We start from the raw sequence: 17410 nt of genomic DNA, 5'->3' as shown, positions 1-17410 counted from the left end.
GAAGCTTATTGTATTCTGGTCACTACTTCCCAATGGCTCCTTCATTTCGAGGTCTCTGACCAATTCTGGTTTGTTACACAATACCAGATCCAGAATTGCCTTCTCCCTGGTTGGCTCCAGCACCAGCTACTCTAAGAATCCATCTCTGCATCACTCCACAAAGTCTCTTTCTTGTGGCCCAATACCATCCTGATTCTCCCAGTCTACCTGCATGTTAAAATCCCCCATAACAACTGTAGTGACATCTTTGCGACAGGCCAATTTCAGCTCCTGATTTAACTTACATATAGGCATGTTTGTTGTGATTCGTGGTAAAGGGATGACTGGCCTCAAATGAAGTCACCCAGAAGGTTGGCCACTCTGAGATCTAGCATTAGGACAGGCAGAAGCCAAACTCAACAGCCAAGCTAATCCAACAGTTCTTATACACAGAAAGCAGGAAGCAATAAGCAGGGCTTGCAGTTTATTGTTTAATCGCTGGAGAGAAAACAAAGTAGAAACTTGACACATGCAAGGGATTAAAATAGGAGTTGAAGCATCATAAACAAAGTATCAAAACAAAAGTTTTCTTTTAAGTTTAAAAATCATGTAATTTTCAACTTTTGGTATTGGGGTTTAGGATGGGTGAGAGCAAGTGAGGGAAGATATTGCATGCAAGAGTGAGAGTGGTAGGGTATGAGCCTTGGTGGGATTTGGGTACAATGGCAGAGGTAGAGTGAAGTGGCACTTACAATGGGGAAGTGCAGCAGGTCATTGACCTTCTAGCTACAGTGTGGGCATTCCTCCAGGTGGTTGAGACTGCTTCAACCTAGGTGGCAAACTCAATTCACACTGGCATGGTCTGGTATTGTGGCCTCCAACTGCTGGTCTGGGGTAGGAGGGAGTTCTGTGTCAGCACCAGCCCAAATCAGCAGAGTCTCCATGACCCTGTCTCCAAAATGAGGACTGGCATTCCCCTGTCTTTCATGTCAGCAACCTTCAGGGCAGCTCCAGACTGACAGTTCTTTTCCAGGTTCACAACAACTTCTGAGGATGACATAGGTACAAGGGATGATGGTGTTTTAGCAGAGAATAACTGAGTGACAAGTTGTTCTGGGACCAGTTTGTATAAGATGGGGTTGAAATTGGACATGAGAGATGCCATAAGGACATGATAGGTAACTAATGAGGTGAGCTCGATAAGGCAAGATCAGAACATTGCTTGGCCTCGTGGCAAAAACTCCTCCAAAAGGCATGAAGCAAGTTGGAATTAGTCAAAAACAGAAGAATCAACCCAAATTATTCAGTCATTTCATTTGTTGTAAGTTATATTTCTGATACTGATTGTTATAAACCAGCTTGAGCACTTCTCACTGTTAACAAAACAACTACCATTCAGTTTTTAATGGTAATATCCATTATATTCTGGACTGCCTAAATAATTTATGAAGTACAGTAATACATAAATGGAATTGTTGGGGTAGGCTTTCCAGAATATAATTTTGAGGACTATTTTAAATAAAGATGGATATCATTTGAAAGCAAATGTTGTTTTTAATGGTTTATTCTTTTCAAAAAGACACAACCCAGAGAATCATATAATCCACCTCTTGTTGATCTTTATTCTGAAATTATTAAAGAGGTGGATTATTGTATTCTGTGGAAGATATAGTTGTTCAACAATGAAGTTAAATGCAATTGAATAGGAGTCATTAGAAAACAAGTAGTGGGTGCATTGTTTTGCATCATGTTGAGTACCTTGCAACTTCCCATTAGAAAATGTTAACAATGCAATGAGAAGATCAAAACAAAAAGTGACATGTAATTAAATTCTGGAAAGCTGCATTTATTAAGTTAATGCAATTAAAGTGTCTTTCTCTGGAACATAAATGATGTTTCAAGTGGCTGAAAGTTTTATAAGTGCTGAGTTCTAATATCTACTATGATGGACGTATGTCTGGATGCTACTTCTGTTACTCCCAATCAGACACATTGTATATGCACATCTATAATCAAATTGAAGTTACTTTTGAGTTAACATCACACATTTCCATTATAATGTAGATCAAACTTTCTCTGATGGTCTGACTAACTAACTGACATGAGCCCACAGTGCAAGAAAATAAACTAACACACTGATGATCTTCTTTAGCCAGTTAGCTATCTTTTACTTAGATACATGTACTATGTATCAATACTATGACAAAAACCAAAACACAGTCACGACTTTTTCTGCAAAAGTAAAATCCTTCAGATGCTAGAAATTTGAAATCTAAGCAGAAAATGCCCAGTAGATCTGACAACATCTCCTCCTTCTTTCCTCAGCCACTTTAATCCTCGCCTGCTTAGTAGAAGAATCTGTGCATATCCTCCTGACATTAGGATATCTCCCCTCACTGCTGCCATTTAACTCCCCCAACCGGACAAATACAGATTAAAAGGGGAAAACAGGGGACTTTAAAGTCAGTTACCTGCTTTGAATTGAAGTACAATAGGGTTTGGTGAGCATGCAGTTTAAAAAGGTTTTGTCTTACACTGGGTTAATCTAAATGTGGCCCCAGTGACCTGGAGGCCATGAACCATGAGGCTGGCATGCCAGGAGAGTGCGTGTCACTGTTACGGCTAAGCTCCATACTTTGCGTCGCTCAGCATTCTGCAGCTCTGCATGCTTCAGATCAGCACATCTTGCAGCTGCACTCATTCTTCTCTCTTAAGGCAATTTCATCTTGACCTAAACTAGCTAACCCATAGTCACACTCAGCTTTCTGTTCTCTTGCATACACACTTTCAGGTAGCACGCAAAAACATTTTCCATTTGTTCTGAACACAAGCCATTTCTAGCATATGTACCTCCTTGCTTTCGTATGCAGAAGAAATCACCCAATTTGGCAGGACTTAGGCTTGTGAGAGGCAGGGGTCTGCAGATAACTCTCAGGAGACCAGGTGAAGTATCTTCGAAGCAATTGTTACTCATCTGCCAAATAATGATAGCTGACTCTGACAGACTCAGTGCTGTGCAAAGCAGCCTCTATTTCTGGGACTGTTCAGTGCATTTGATCAAAGCTTTCACAAGTTTTATCAATTTCACTGAGGCAGCTCCTCTGACAGTGCTCTCACTTTCTCCTCGCTGCAAGGTTGGGAATCCAGCAGGTGATTTAATCCTGAGTCAGTTAGCTTCCTGCCACTGTTGGATGAATGGCCACCTGTACATTCAATTCCTTCCAGAGAAAATCAGGAGGGGATGGAACATGACTTATCTGTTCGCTGGTATCTCTCTCTCTCTCTATCTCTTAGAAACGCTTCAGCTAGAAGGCCCATTTCCATTTGCCCCTCTGAAGCACATACAGGAAGCTCCCTTGGTCAAGGAGTAGTATTCCTGATGAAGGGCTTATTCCTGAAACATTGACTCTCCTGCTCCTCGGATGCTGCCTGACCTGCTGTGCCTTTCCACTTTTCTACAAGAAGTAGTGTAGCCAGGATATCCCAGTACATTCACACCAGCAATGGCTTTAATGTGTTTATAGTTTCAAGTACTTTTAATTTTAGCGGGGAGGATGTTTCTTTGGAGAGTAATTATCACATAAATTTAAAATCTTTTCTTCTCTCGTCACACCACACTCTGCAATTTGGAAATCAGACAATGGTTCTCAATCTGCAGTTTGGTTGTTGAACAACTGGATGGTTGGGTTACACAGAGCCGGAGTGTTTACCCTCCATGTTTAATATCACTGGGAAGCAATTTCTTGGCAGTGACATTACACATGGAGAATGCAACCTTAGCCAGCTCTGGTTTGAAATAGTGCACTCAATAATCTGCCAAAAAAAACATGTTCTGAAGTACTAATGGAAGATTCAGGTTTGTACTGAACAGCTGACTGCTCACTTGGTTGGCTGTCTCACAAAAAGATAGAATCTGAGACTCTTAAAACTGAAATGATTTAATCTGCGCTTTGGCTTTCTTGTTTTGAAATAAATCCCAAGATTGCTGACAAAGGGAGCATTCTTACTCCCAGCTGCCCTGAGAATTTGGTGACTTTCCTGAACCAATGCAAGCAGTGTGGCAGAGGTATCACAATAATGATTCTTTATCACGATCTGACACTGTGGCATACTAGGTCACTTTACAGGCTTGTTAAGAGTAATCTATGTTGCTGTGGGAGTGGAGTCACAAAGAGGCAAGTTTGGCTAAGGATGTTTATGAGCCAGTTTGGGTTTTACAACAATGACACTAGTTCTATTTGTTTCCAATCCTTTAAAGTTGAATTCAAAGTGCTCAAACTGCCATGGGGGAATTTGGACTCAAGTTCTCTGCATATTTAGTCCAGGTCTCTGGATTATTAGTTCAGTAATATAAGCACTATATTTATGAGGAGAGTAATGATGAAAGTGATGCAGGTCATTTGGATGAACCCAATTGTTTAACTGCTGAAAGAAGACTTTGCAGCAGCTCCCATAGGATAATAATTAGGTAAGAAGAAAGAGCAAGCTTAATGGAGCCTCATCATTTAAATCTCAGTCAAACATGTTTAATAGATCATTTTTCACTAACAAGTGTAACTTTGTGCAGTGCAATGTCTTCAAGGACAGCAACACCTTTCCATCAATCAAAGAATTTAGACATTTAACACTTGGAAACTGTTACTTGTTTTCTTTCTGCAAATTATGCTTCCATCTTTCCTCACATTTTACAGGAAAATAAATGTGTGCATATCAGTTTACAAAGGACAAGGATTTGTGGAGGTCTGGTACATACAAACTCAGTGCTGACATTTTTGTCTGCAAGGAGCTGGAAAACAGTTGCTGTTGAAAGAATCCTCAAACAAGGCTTCAGCCTTTAACCTTGCTCCTTTGAAGGAAAAGAATACCTTCAGTATCTGAAGACTGAAACAACTCAAATAAGGGAGAAAAAACAACAGTTTGCACTGCTCCAATAAGTAGGCAATTGTAATGGTGTCAGCACTGTAACTTCACTTGAGAAAAAGTCCTGTGGGCCCTTTTTCGAACAAATCAATTTAAACTTAATTGCAGGTCACTGACAAGAACTTCAAAAAATACCAGGGAAGAAAGGAATGACTGAAAGAAATGGAAGAGGATTCCCATCCATATCTCACATCAACTCTCTAGTGTGCTACTTTTGAAAATGGAAAAAAATTTTGGAAGCTTCTTATTCATTATGCTCAGTTTTTAAAAAGAGTGTAAAGTGCAGCAAGAGAACTAATATTCCCTCCTTTAAAGTTATAATCGCCTATTTCTCCCGAAGTGTCTCGACAACTTACACCATATCAGGGAGCGCAAGTGACTACACTCCCAAGTGTTTGTCTTTGTGGCTAGGGGACAAGTTTCCCTTTGACTTTCTCTTCTCTGAGGAAATGCCTGGCTTCCACTCAACTGTCTACAAAGTAATATGAATGAAACTGTAAAGGACCAAGTGCATGAACTCATCTCTTCACAACTCTGAGGCACTTCATTTAGGATACAGAAATCATTGAAAGATGAATGTTGATTGTTCCTTGAGGAATGTGGTGATGGGCCTACATTGTGATTCACCAGGGCTAAAATACAGAAGGTCATATTGTCTGGTCAGACTCCCAGTGGGAATGATAAAGTCACATTCTCATGCAGTATCACCACAAAGGTAGCGTCGATCTCTTGAAGAGAGCCATTAGGTCAACTGCATACATATGTTTCCCTCAAGGCTCTTTGCAGTTTTTGAAACTGAATCTGGACTGGCAGAAAAGATCAGGATCTGAATAGGGACTTCATTGTGAGCACTCTGAGTTCAGTCACATGGCCATGCTGAAGTGACAGTGGCAGGTTACACAGCTCCTGACCTTTTCCCTTCTCTTCCGCCCATTTGTTCGTGTTTTACTCTATTTATATCATTAAATATGGGACATGGAAATCATGTGACTGCTAGAGATTATTAGAACTTTGCGCAGACTAGTGAACTAAATCAGGCAGTTAGAACCATGATAACCAAGAGGCATAACCTTTCGCATGTATATGTTTACAACACAGCACTACATGTGTAATGATGTAGAGTATCTATGATACAGCAAAGCACCCATGTGAGTGTTAGGTGCAAAGTCTAAAGAAAGGATCACATGTGGGTATTAGAAAGCATGTTCTTTGCCATTACAAAACAACTATCAGTCTTACAATATTTAGGTTCTTTTTAGTGCTATGACTTCCCACATGATTGCGATAACAAACTATGTTTAGACTACATGCATAGCATGCAGCACAACATGCAACTCGCTGTTAAATATGGGCGGCACGATGGCACAGTGGTTAGCACTGCTGCCTCACAGCGCCAGAGACGCGGGTTTAATTCCTGCCTCAGGCGACTGACTGTGTGGAGTTTGCACATTCTCCCTGTGTCTGTGTAGGTTTCCTCCAGGTGCTCCAATTTCCTCCCACAGTCCAAAAATGTGCAGGTTAGGTGAATTGGCCATGCTAAATGGCCCATAGTGTTAGGTGAAGGGGTAAGTGTGGGGGAATGGGTCTGGGTGGGTTGCGCTTTGGCGAATCGGTGTGGACTTGATGGGCCGAAGGGCCTGTTTCCACACTGTAAGTAATCTAATCATGCAGTTTTTTTTGTAAACTTTGAGGCCACTAGAAACAGAATGAACAATTGGATTCTTAGGAAAGCCCATGAAGCTGTTGTCAACCAAGGTATTGTATGCCAGAGTAGTAATGTTTGCATTTGTATAGCACTTTAAAATTCTTTCCACTGTGAATAATCTTTAAAATGCAGTGATTATTACAGTCACAAATGTCAGCAAGGCATTCTGTACTAGCACTAATCAAAATTATGATAATGAAACAAATGACCCTCCAATCAGTTCCTTTGATTGTGGTGTTTGTTGAGGGTAATTGTATTGGTTATAATTCTTGGATTATTTTGCTGTGCAATTAAGTCTTTGTCATACAACTCAATTTCAATAATTTAGGTGTATCTCAAAGATACCTAATTGAATGATAAAGATAATTTAAAGAATTCTGGTTTATATGAGATATTGGAACTATATATATAGCTCAAAAATCCATATGGTACAATTTGTAGCACTTTGCAAATGTTTTTGTAAAGGACACATATATTGAAGGTAATTTAAAGAAGAACTTGTAATCTCACACTGCACACCCTTATTAGCATGAAGTAATTCCCTGTGAAACTTAAACAAGTCTAAATCTTTTCACTGTTATGACTGTGGGAGCAAAGTTTTGCCTTCTGTTGCTCTACTCATGAATTTGTCTTATGATGATCTAATGGCTAATATATTAATGTTGTTGGATTCTCTGCCAATCCATGTGATGCCTTGTCCCAAAGGAGATTTGGAGACCCACACAAAAGGAAACAGCTACCCTAATTGAAGAAAAATGCCAGACAATAGAAGCTGCGGGTTTCAGATGTTTTTTTATAATAAGGCAATTGTGGTTCCACAAGACCACAAGTTAAAAATGTCTTTACAATGCTTCCTCCAGATATCCCTTTAAAACTCACTAGTTAATTAGACTGCTCAATGCAACTATAAATAAATAAACACAACATCTATTTGTTCATCAAAATTGCAATCAGGGTCCTTTGTAACAGATAGCACCCAAATTTTCACGCGATTGTTTGTAACTTAATAAAATAATGATATGTTACACTATCAGTACATCGGAAAGTAAAGATTTGGTGATTTTATATAAAATTGCTTCTCAGCCAGCTTTGATTATTTGCACTATTCTTGCCATAGTTTGGGACATCTGAGCAATACATGGAAAGACAGGTATGGGCAAAGTCCCTGATGTTTAAAATATCCATTTCCCCCTTAAAGTAACAAAGATAACAGAAGAACATGATACTCAGGAGTAAGATAATATTCAGGCAATAATGGGAAGAGTTTTTCAGAGTGTTTATAACAATGTGTAAATTAACTGCTACTGACGGAGTCAATGTCCGTCTTTCGGTGCAAGATGTGCCTCAAGACGAAGAGGTTGCGCCAAGTCTTCCCAGGTTATTGGCCCAATTTCCCTCCCAGTGATGCCATTCCAATGAGGCAGGACTGCCTTATGCCACAATCATTTCAGCATATTCCAGTTTCTTGGTTCAGGGTCATTGTGTAGACAGGACAGATTCCCTGATAACTGCTATCAAGAGGAGAGAGAAAAAAAGCACACTGCAAGATAGCTCTTTAATTTACTGTACAGAAATAAATTATGTGAAAGCAATTATTCAAATAACCCCTTGGTGGGTGACATAATGATAAATATGTTTGTGGCATTTTGGCAGGTACAGTCAATTAGGTTTTCCTAGTTGATAATAACTTCAGCATGACATATAGCACTGCATAAAGTATGACCAGCTCTGCTTAAAGAGGTCCAAACAATTATCCAGTCTAACAATTAGCTGGCCTTGATAAATATTTGTACTATTTGTCATAGCATGACTTACAGCTATGAGGCTTCCACCAACATCACTTGAAAAATGTGATCAATTTAGCTGGGACAGATCCCCAGCCTTATCCAATAGCCATTTTAATCTCTCTGGAACATCTAAGTACTTGTGCTAATGAGATGCTTTGAGGAAAATCAGCTCCAGGGAAAGTTATTGGCAGAAATCATGCAATACCAGTTACAAATCTATGCAGCAATACACACAACCAGAGGTTAAAGAAGGTACATTATTTATTTGGTATTGTTAGTAAAGTATTATTGCAATGTAACCACCAATATGTTGCCAGGTTAAAAAAACTTGAAAATAATATTTCCAAAAGGAACATCCAATCCCTCTGTATTATCATTTTGAATTTATTTGAGTGGAGTAACTTGCAGTTGTGCAGTTGTTTACATTCAGTCTGAGCCTGACCACTGATGTGTAGGACAGAGACAGCAGTAATAGGCATTTCATTCTCCTGTGATTGAATTCGCTTCCAGGAAAATCAGGAGCACTAGGAATCCGGTATGTTCAACTCTTTACTCCAAACACCAATCAAATGAGGCTTCGTGTGAGGACGTTCACCTCTCACAAATTGAAAGACAGGCTTATTCACATGTGTTGCACTCGGATGGAAACAAACATGAATATATTTTCCAAATGCTGAGTCCAGTATGAAGACATTTTGATACAGTATACCTTTGATTTCATTCAGAACCACTGGTCCGATGTGTACTTCCTACCAGATGATCTATTGCGGTTATGATTTCTTTCTCTGAATTCTGAAAGATCCGTGCCATCTCTCATAGGCCTCTTTACATCAAAGTCCCATGGGCCACTGCATTTAGTTTTCAAGTTAAACAATCTCACATGAAATCAGTCATGAAGAAAAGGGTCATTCAAAATGTTAAAAAATTTGAATGAATTTGGGATGTTTACATTTGTTTTGGCAGCAATTATTACTCATGTATAGCCTGCGACTGTTTTACAACTGTTGGAGCTTAGCTCACAAAAAAAGGAAGGAAAATGAACTTTTTAATCTGACTCAGGTCACATCAGAACACAATGTGACAAAATATTTAAAAAAGAAATATAATCCATGCCGTGAAGTATTTATTTTCTGGTATATTGACACACAGAATAGTCAGGGGAGAAAGTGAGGTCTGCAGATGCTGGAGATCAGAGTCGAGAGTGTGGTGCTGGAAAAGCACAGCAGGTCAGGCAGCATCCGAAGAGCAAGAGAATCGACATTTCGGGCAAGAACCCTTCATCAGGAATGAGCATTTCCGATGAAGGGTTCTTGCCCGAAACATCAATTCTCCTGCTCCTCGGATGCTGCCTGACCTGTTGTGCTTTTCCAGCACCACACTCTCGGTACAGAATAGTCAATCACAGTGCTGTGGATCTGGAGTGACATGTAGGTCAGACCAGATAAAGAGGCACGATTTCCTTCTCTAAAGACCATTAATGACTTGAATGGGTTTTTACAACCTTTAAAAATTAGACTTTGACTTCCAGATATTTCAAATCCAAATTCACTAGGATGTGATTCAAACCCAGATATTCCACAACGTTACCTGGGTGTTTGGATTACTAATTCTGCACCATCACTGATTAAACGATGTGTCGGGAAATTTATAAGCTGCCTTACATATTTGTACAAATGAGAATCAACACTATGATTTTTGTATATATTTGGCATTTTAAAGGCACTGTAAACAACAATGAAAAGTGCAGCCGTGTTGACTCTGCAAAGTCCACTTTAGTAACATCTGGGGCCTAATACCAGAATTGGAGAGCAAGCCCACAACCTCAGATCATCATATTCAATGAATCGTACCTTATAGTCACTGTCTCAGATACAGTCATCACCATCCTTGTGGTGTGTCCTGACCCGCAGGCAAGACAGATCCTTCAGATGTGGAGTCACAGTGGAGTCATTTGGGAGGAAATCCTCCTGGGAATCCTTAATATTATTTCTGGCCTCTATGAAGTCTCAAGGCATCAGGTCAAACATGGGCAAAGAACCTTCCTGCTAATTACCATGTAGCACTCTCCTCAGCTGAAGAATCAGTACTCTTCCAACAACAACTGGAAGAAGAACCAAGGGTGGCAAAGGTTCTGAATGTATCCTGGTTATGGAATTTCAATGTACATTACCAAGAGTAGCTCAGCAGCACTATTACTGACCACTGCTGCACTGGGGGTAGTAACAAACCGAGGGAACGCATACTTGACCTCATCATCACCAATCTGCCTGCTGCGGATGTTCATGACAGTATCGGTAAGAGTGACCATCACACAGTCCTTGTGGAGACAATGTCCCATCTTCACTTTACGGAACCCTTCCATTATTCTGTGTCAGGTTATAGTCCAACGGGTTTATTTGAAATCAAAGGCTTTCAGAGCGCTGCTCCTTCATCAGGTAAAGTGGAGGGAAGTGCACAGGGACAGAATTTAGAGATAACTGCAAGATAATTCCAAGTAATTCCAAATAAGATAAGTACAGATGTTACGAGAGGAATGTTGACAGGCTGAATAACAAGGCATTGCAGGTGATCAAAAGTGTCAGATAGTGTGAGTAAAGTATCAACAGCTGAAAAGCAAGTGAAGGGATGATTTATAATCTGAGGTGGAGAGATAATAACAAAAAATCAAAACTAAGATGGTGCTCGATACAAACCAAATGGCTGAAATAACCAGCTAGGTATAAAAGTCACATGATGAGGGTCTACCTGAAGTAACAAATAATCCAAAACTGTACAAACTAATTAAAGTAGATCATAACAAGTTTTGACACCATCAAGGTGATGGTGTCAAAACAGGACTTTAAGGAAGATTTCACAGATATGGAACAGTATGGTGGGGTGACATGTAGTGCAACATGAATTCAAGATCACGGTTGAGACCGTCTTCATGAGTATGGAACTTGGCTGTCAGTTTCTGCACCGTTATTCTGCATTGTTGGGTATCTCGAAGGCTGCCTTGGAGGACGTTTACCTGAAAATCGAAGGCTGAATGTCCCTGTTCACTGCAGTATTCCCGACTGGGAAGGAACATTCCTCTCTGATGATTGTTGCGTGGTGTCCAGTCATTTGTTGTCTTAGTGTCTGCTTGGTCTCACCAATACACCATGCCTCCTTGCCTGCAGGATATCAGGTCGACAACATTGGCTGAGTCACATGAGTATCTGCCATGTACATAGTGGGTGGTGTTCCCACATATGTTAGTAGTATCCATGTTGATTCTATGATCTGGCATATCTTGCAGAGGTTGCCATGGCAAGGTTGTGTGGTGTTGTGGTCGATGTTGTCCTGAAGGCTGGGTTGTTTGCTGCGAACAATTGTCTGTTTAAGGTTTGGCAGTTGTCTGAAGGAAAGAAGTTGAGGCGTAGGGATGATCTTGGCAAAATGTTCATCATTGATGACATGTTGAAGGCTGCGAAGAACATCGTGTAGTTTCCTTGCTCTGGGGAAGTACTGGATTTCGAAGCGTACTCATTGTTTGTGTCCCATGTCTGTCATCTGAGATCGTTGCAGATTTTTGCTGTGGCACATTGGAACTGGTGATCATTCAGTTCTTATGATGATATCTTTCAGCATCTGTAGGTGTCTGTCGTGTTCTTCCTCACTTGAGTAGGTTCTATGCATGCACAGAGCTTGTCTGTAGTGGATGGCTTCTTGAACATGTTTAGGGTGGAAGCTAGAGAAGTGCAGCATTGTGAGGTCATACATGGGCTTGCAGTAGAGTTGGGTACTGAGGTGTCTGCCCTTAATGGAGATGTGGGAGAATGAGACTGATTCAAAGGAGTAGCCCAAGGTCAGTCTGATGGTGGGATGAAACTTGTTGATATAGTTGTGTAGTTGTTTCAATTATTCTTTGCCATGTGTCTAAAGGAAGAAAATGTTGTCAATGTATCAGGTGTAAAGCGTTGGTTGGAGGTCCCGTGCAGTGAAGACGTCTTGCTCGAAGTTGTGCATTAAAATGTCGGTGTAATGGGATGAAACTTTGGTTCCCAAGGCAGTTCCGTGTGTCTGGATGAAGAGTTGATTTTTAAAGGTAAAGATGGGTGAATTGCAGGATCATGCCTGAAGTTTGGCAGCTGTTGGTGTTGAGAGTGGAAGCTGTTGCAGCAATGCAGTTATTGTAGGGGACACTGGTGTGGAGAGCCGAAACGTCCATTGTGACCAGGAATATTCCTGGTCTGTGGATGCTGAGTATCTGTGAGGTCCATAGTGTCGCGATAGAAGCTGGGGGTCCCCTGTACAATGGGTTTCAAGCTGCCCTCGACAAAGCCAGAGAGATTCTCACACAGGTCCCATTGCCTGATACAATGGAATGTCCAGGTGTGTTGGCTTTGTGTATCTTCGGAAGGCAGAAGAAATCGCCAATGCGAGATGTACGGAGGGTATGTAGGTTACTCTGAAGGTCTGGATCAAAGGTCTTGATCAGTCTTTTGAGTTGATGGGTGCGTCCTTTGGTCAGTAATTCTCTGTAGTGTTCCTGGTTGTTCAGTCATCAGTACGCTTCCTTGCAATAGTCTGTTCTATTCTGTAAGATCAGCTCCTTCTTTGCTGATTTGATGATAATGTTGTGATTAGTCTTGAGAGTATGGAAGGTGTTACGTTGTGCTCAGGGGACCCTCTGCGCTAGGTTGTGAGCGCAGCTTGTGAATCTGGCATTGACGCATCTCCTGACGGTTTGAACATATGTGTCGAGTGGCCTTCCGGAGGGGTCCATTTCAACTGTCTCTTCTTTGGATGCTGCTACTGAGGATCCCTCTGTCAACTATTCCGGTTAATTGGTTGTCTCATTTGGCTCGCTGCTGACATCTTGGGGTTTGTGGAAGAATTCCCGGAGCCTCATTCGCCTGATGAATTCCTCTGTGTCCGCCACAAGACCAATGGGGTCCAATTTGATTGTTGGGCTGAAATTGAGCTCTTGGCTGAGATCAGACAAGTTGACGATGTAGATGTTCTTGAAAATTTCAGTAAGAGTGACCAATGCACATCCTTGTGGTGACAAAGTCCTATCGTCACATTGAACATTCCTTCCATCATTCTGTGTGGCACTATCAACAGCTAAATGGGACAGACTTTGAACAAATCTAGCAACACAAGACTGGGTATCCATGAGGTGCTATGGGTCATCGGTAGCAGCAGAATTAACTCAAACACATTATGCCTACCACTTCCACATTATCAATTATCATCAAGCCAACACATTAATGCAAAAGAATCTTCAGTCAGACGAACAGAGTGGAAGATCCATATCAGCCTGCTCCAGTGACCCCACCATCACAAATGCCAATCTTCAGTCAATTTGATACACTGCACATAATATCAAGAAACAGTTGGAGGCATTGGATACTGTAAAGGCTATGGGCCCTGACAACATTCCAGCAATAATACTGAAGACGTGTGCTCCAGCACCTGCCATGCTCCTGCCTAAGGTGTTCTAGTACAGCTACAATGCTTCCATTTACCCGACAATGTGGAAAGTTTCCCAGATATGTCCTCCACCCAGAAAGCATAATACATCCAACCTGACCAATTACTGCCCTATCAGTCTACTCTCGATCATTAGTAAAATGATGGAAGGTGTTATCAGCAGTGCTATCCAGCAGCACCTGCTCAGTAATAAACCTGCTCAGTGATTCCCAGTTTGGGCTCTGCCAGGGCCACTCAGTCACGACCTCATTACAGCCTTGGTACAAACATGGACGAAAGAGCTGAATTCCAGAGGGGAGGTGAGAGTGACAGCCCTTGACATCAAGGTTACATTCGACCAAGTGTGTCACCAAGGAGCCCTGGCAAAACTTGAATCAGTGAGTACAGGGGGCAAACTCTCCACTGGTTAGAATCATATCTGGCACAGAGGAAGATGGTCATATGTGCTGGAAGTCAGTCACCTCAGCTCCAGAGCATCAGGAGTTCGTCAGGGTAGTGTCCTAGGCCCAACCATCTCCAGCTGCTTCATCAATGACCTTTCTGCCATCATAAGGTCAGAAGTGGAGATGTTCGCTGATGATTCAGCATCATTCATGACTCCTCAGATACTGAATTCATCCATATCCAATTGCAGGAAGACCTGGATAATATTCAGACCTGGGCTATGATCACCAAATATCATTTCTGGCATACAATCAGCAGGCAATGACCATCTCCAATAAGAGACAATCTAATCACTGCCCTTTGACATGCAATGGTATTATCATCACTGAATTCTTCACAGTCAACATCCGGCAGGGGTGGGGAGAATTGACTAGAAACTAAACTGGAGTAGCCATATAAACACAGTGGCTACAGGAGGAGGTCAGAGGTTAGGAATCCTACAGTGAGTAACTCTTTGACTCCTGATGCCTGACTCCTGAAAGAATGCCCATCACCTACTAGGAACATTCAGGAAAATGTTGGAATATTCCCCACTTGCCTGGATAGTTACCTCAAACAAACTCAAAACCTGACATCATTCAGGAGAAAGCACTGTTTGTGCTTGTTTGTCATGGCATTCACAAACATTCACTTCCCACGTCGCCGACCCTCAGCACTGCAAACATTCCCCAAAACTCCTCAGATAATCACTTCCAGCTACAAAGATAAAAAATGGGAACACTATTGCATGCAAGTTCATCTCTAAACTGTTCATCATCCAGACTTGAAAATATATCGCTGTTTCTTCAATGTCACTCGGTCAAAATCCTTGAATATCCATGTTCCAGCCACCAAGTAAGAAGCCTTGTCCATTACAGTGCTACTGTGCCATCCCCCAGCCCCCACCCCACTGCACAATGGATGCATTGTTAACCTGACACAATGTATATCCCTTGGTTCACAATGTGTTTTCTCTTTTGTCTCTTGCAGGTATCAGTGGGATGTCCATAGGGAAAATCTCTGAGGAAGAAGTGCCTCAGAAGAAGCATTAACAAAGTTTCCTCCTGCACCTTCCACCAGCTCCAATACTGACATATTGGTGGATACACTAGCTCGATCAGAGTCCTAATAAACACCTACTGGTGAGCCCATCACTGCCATGTCTCTACAGCTGGCATGGCCAGTGGCAGTCGGAGGGTGCTGGAAAAATGGTACAAAGGTTGTAGGACTGCAGTAATGTGGATGAAATGTCCTGTCTTAGGTACGTAATCATCTGGCTGTTTCCATAGACAGTGTCAGAGTCTGCTGGACACACATATAGTCCTACACATCAAAACACTAACCAGCAAGGCACCAGAGAATGGAGGATCCTAGAGCTCACTTCCTGACGCCCCTTCCTCACAAAGGGCCAGTGCCAGAAGATGTGCAGTCAGAGGACAGACCATGTACAGCATGTTCTCCCAGGTCACTCCAAAGGGGTCCAGGCCTTCCAACTCCATTCAGCCTGCTACCCTCAGCCCTGTGGGAGTTCCAGCTGAGGAGGAGGGAGTATTTACCTCTGGATAGAACATACACAGCATGCTTTGGCTTCCTCGGCAAAATACGCCCCAGGATTGTCCAACCAAAACTCCAAGGCCAATGGACTCCCCTATAAATCAAGCTCCATCCACCTTAGCTGCAGAGTCCTGCATTGCATAGTGGGAAAAAAAATAACTCCTTGTCAAAGTACATAGGTGGCATGGTTGACACATCACCGTAAATACATTATCATATTTACCAACATACGTTAACTTTTCTTCACCAGCTGTGTGTGTGAATGTCTGTCTCGCTGCAACTACACTACTGAAGGTGCAGAACCTAATTCCCCTTAGTGTTATATGATGGTCTGAGGCATGAAGTGAACAGTTCCTACACCATATACAGGCTATGCATAAATTAGAGGTAATTATTATTTTAGCAACAAGGGTCAACCTTTCCCGGTAGCAAAACATTGCTAGTGCATCACAGCAGTTAGTGGGATTGACTTCTAATGTTGTATGATATGTACAGAGAGCATGGGGCAAAGATTGGGACTGCACATAGTAGGGTAATGCCTAAGGTTTACATAACAAATTCTGCTCAGAGGCCTGTTTCAGCTTCAGAATCTGGGTTTCTGTGAGATGCTGTCGCCCTTTGAAGGGCCCCATAGTAAAACACATTTGAAGTTATAAAGGAGACTTCACAGCAAAGTAACTGATCTGTGTGCGTAAGACTTGCAAATATGCAGCATATTAACTGGCAAGCAGAGTTGCAACATTGCATACACTCAGCACGTGGAGCCCTTAAAGGTGAATTCTCTTAAAGATGAGGTCCACATATAACAGCAGAGCAGACATCACAAGTAATTCTGCTCTGGAAAAGACTAAGACGAGCATAACAAAAGAGAGCACAGGCTCCAAGATTTTGCAAGAGTGCATGACATTATTAAGTTGAGGAGGTATGGCACAGGAGAAATATGTTCTATCCACAAGGGTTCCTCCAGACCAATCCTCAGAAGGCAGTGGGGCTAGATGGCAGCGGCTGTCAGAAGTTAATGCCAGAAGTTAATCTCTGTGGTGGTCGTGCGCCATAAAAATCAAGGACCTTGCGCCAATGTTCACTGTCATCTTCAAAAGTCATCACTACATTGGGATCCAGACACTCCTCCAATCCACCACATCTCAGCACTCACTCTCGCGCAAGCTCTACACAAGAATTCATACAATTCTGTTGCTGCTGCTGATGGCCCACAGCATCTCGTGGATGCCCAGTTTTCAGCTGCTTGATCTGATTGAATTCTTTGACATTTAGCAGAATATCACATTTTGTGTGCTGGCATTGTTTACATGGTATACATGGTGCTTATGTACTGGAGTCATTTGTCACATCTGTAGTGGATAGTCAGTCTTCTAGTACTCATCTGAGATAAAGTTGATTCAACTGCAGATAGTACACAGTGCATAACGGCTGAATGAAGGCATCATGAGTTCTGTTGGCATACTGCGCATTGATCTATATGACTCAATGCCTTATGGGCAAATGCTGTAGGACATGGAGGGAGTGGCATTCCTGTTGATTGTGTTGTGTCTCTGAGTGGACAAATTGCACTTACAATTGC

At 41.8% G+C, this 17410-nt stretch overlaps 1 protein-coding gene across 12 annotated transcripts in view; it reads right to left on the bottom strand.

Annotated features, from left to right (window-relative positions):
- Window positions 1-17410, bottom strand: part of LOC122552211 (collagen alpha-1(XXV) chain) — a 647058-nt gene that overhangs the window by 376466 nt on the left and 253182 nt on the right. The window lies entirely within an intron of this gene.

The sequence above is a fragment of the Chiloscyllium plagiosum genome, chromosome 1 (genome assembly GCF_004010195.1).
Source record: "Chiloscyllium plagiosum isolate BGI_BamShark_2017 chromosome 1, ASM401019v2, whole genome shotgun sequence".
In the NCBI taxonomy this organism is placed as follows: domain Eukaryota; kingdom Metazoa; phylum Chordata; class Chondrichthyes; order Orectolobiformes; family Hemiscylliidae; genus Chiloscyllium; species Chiloscyllium plagiosum.
The sequence above is the reverse complement of the archived record's forward strand: the minus strand, read 5'-3'. Positions and strand labels throughout refer to the sequence as shown.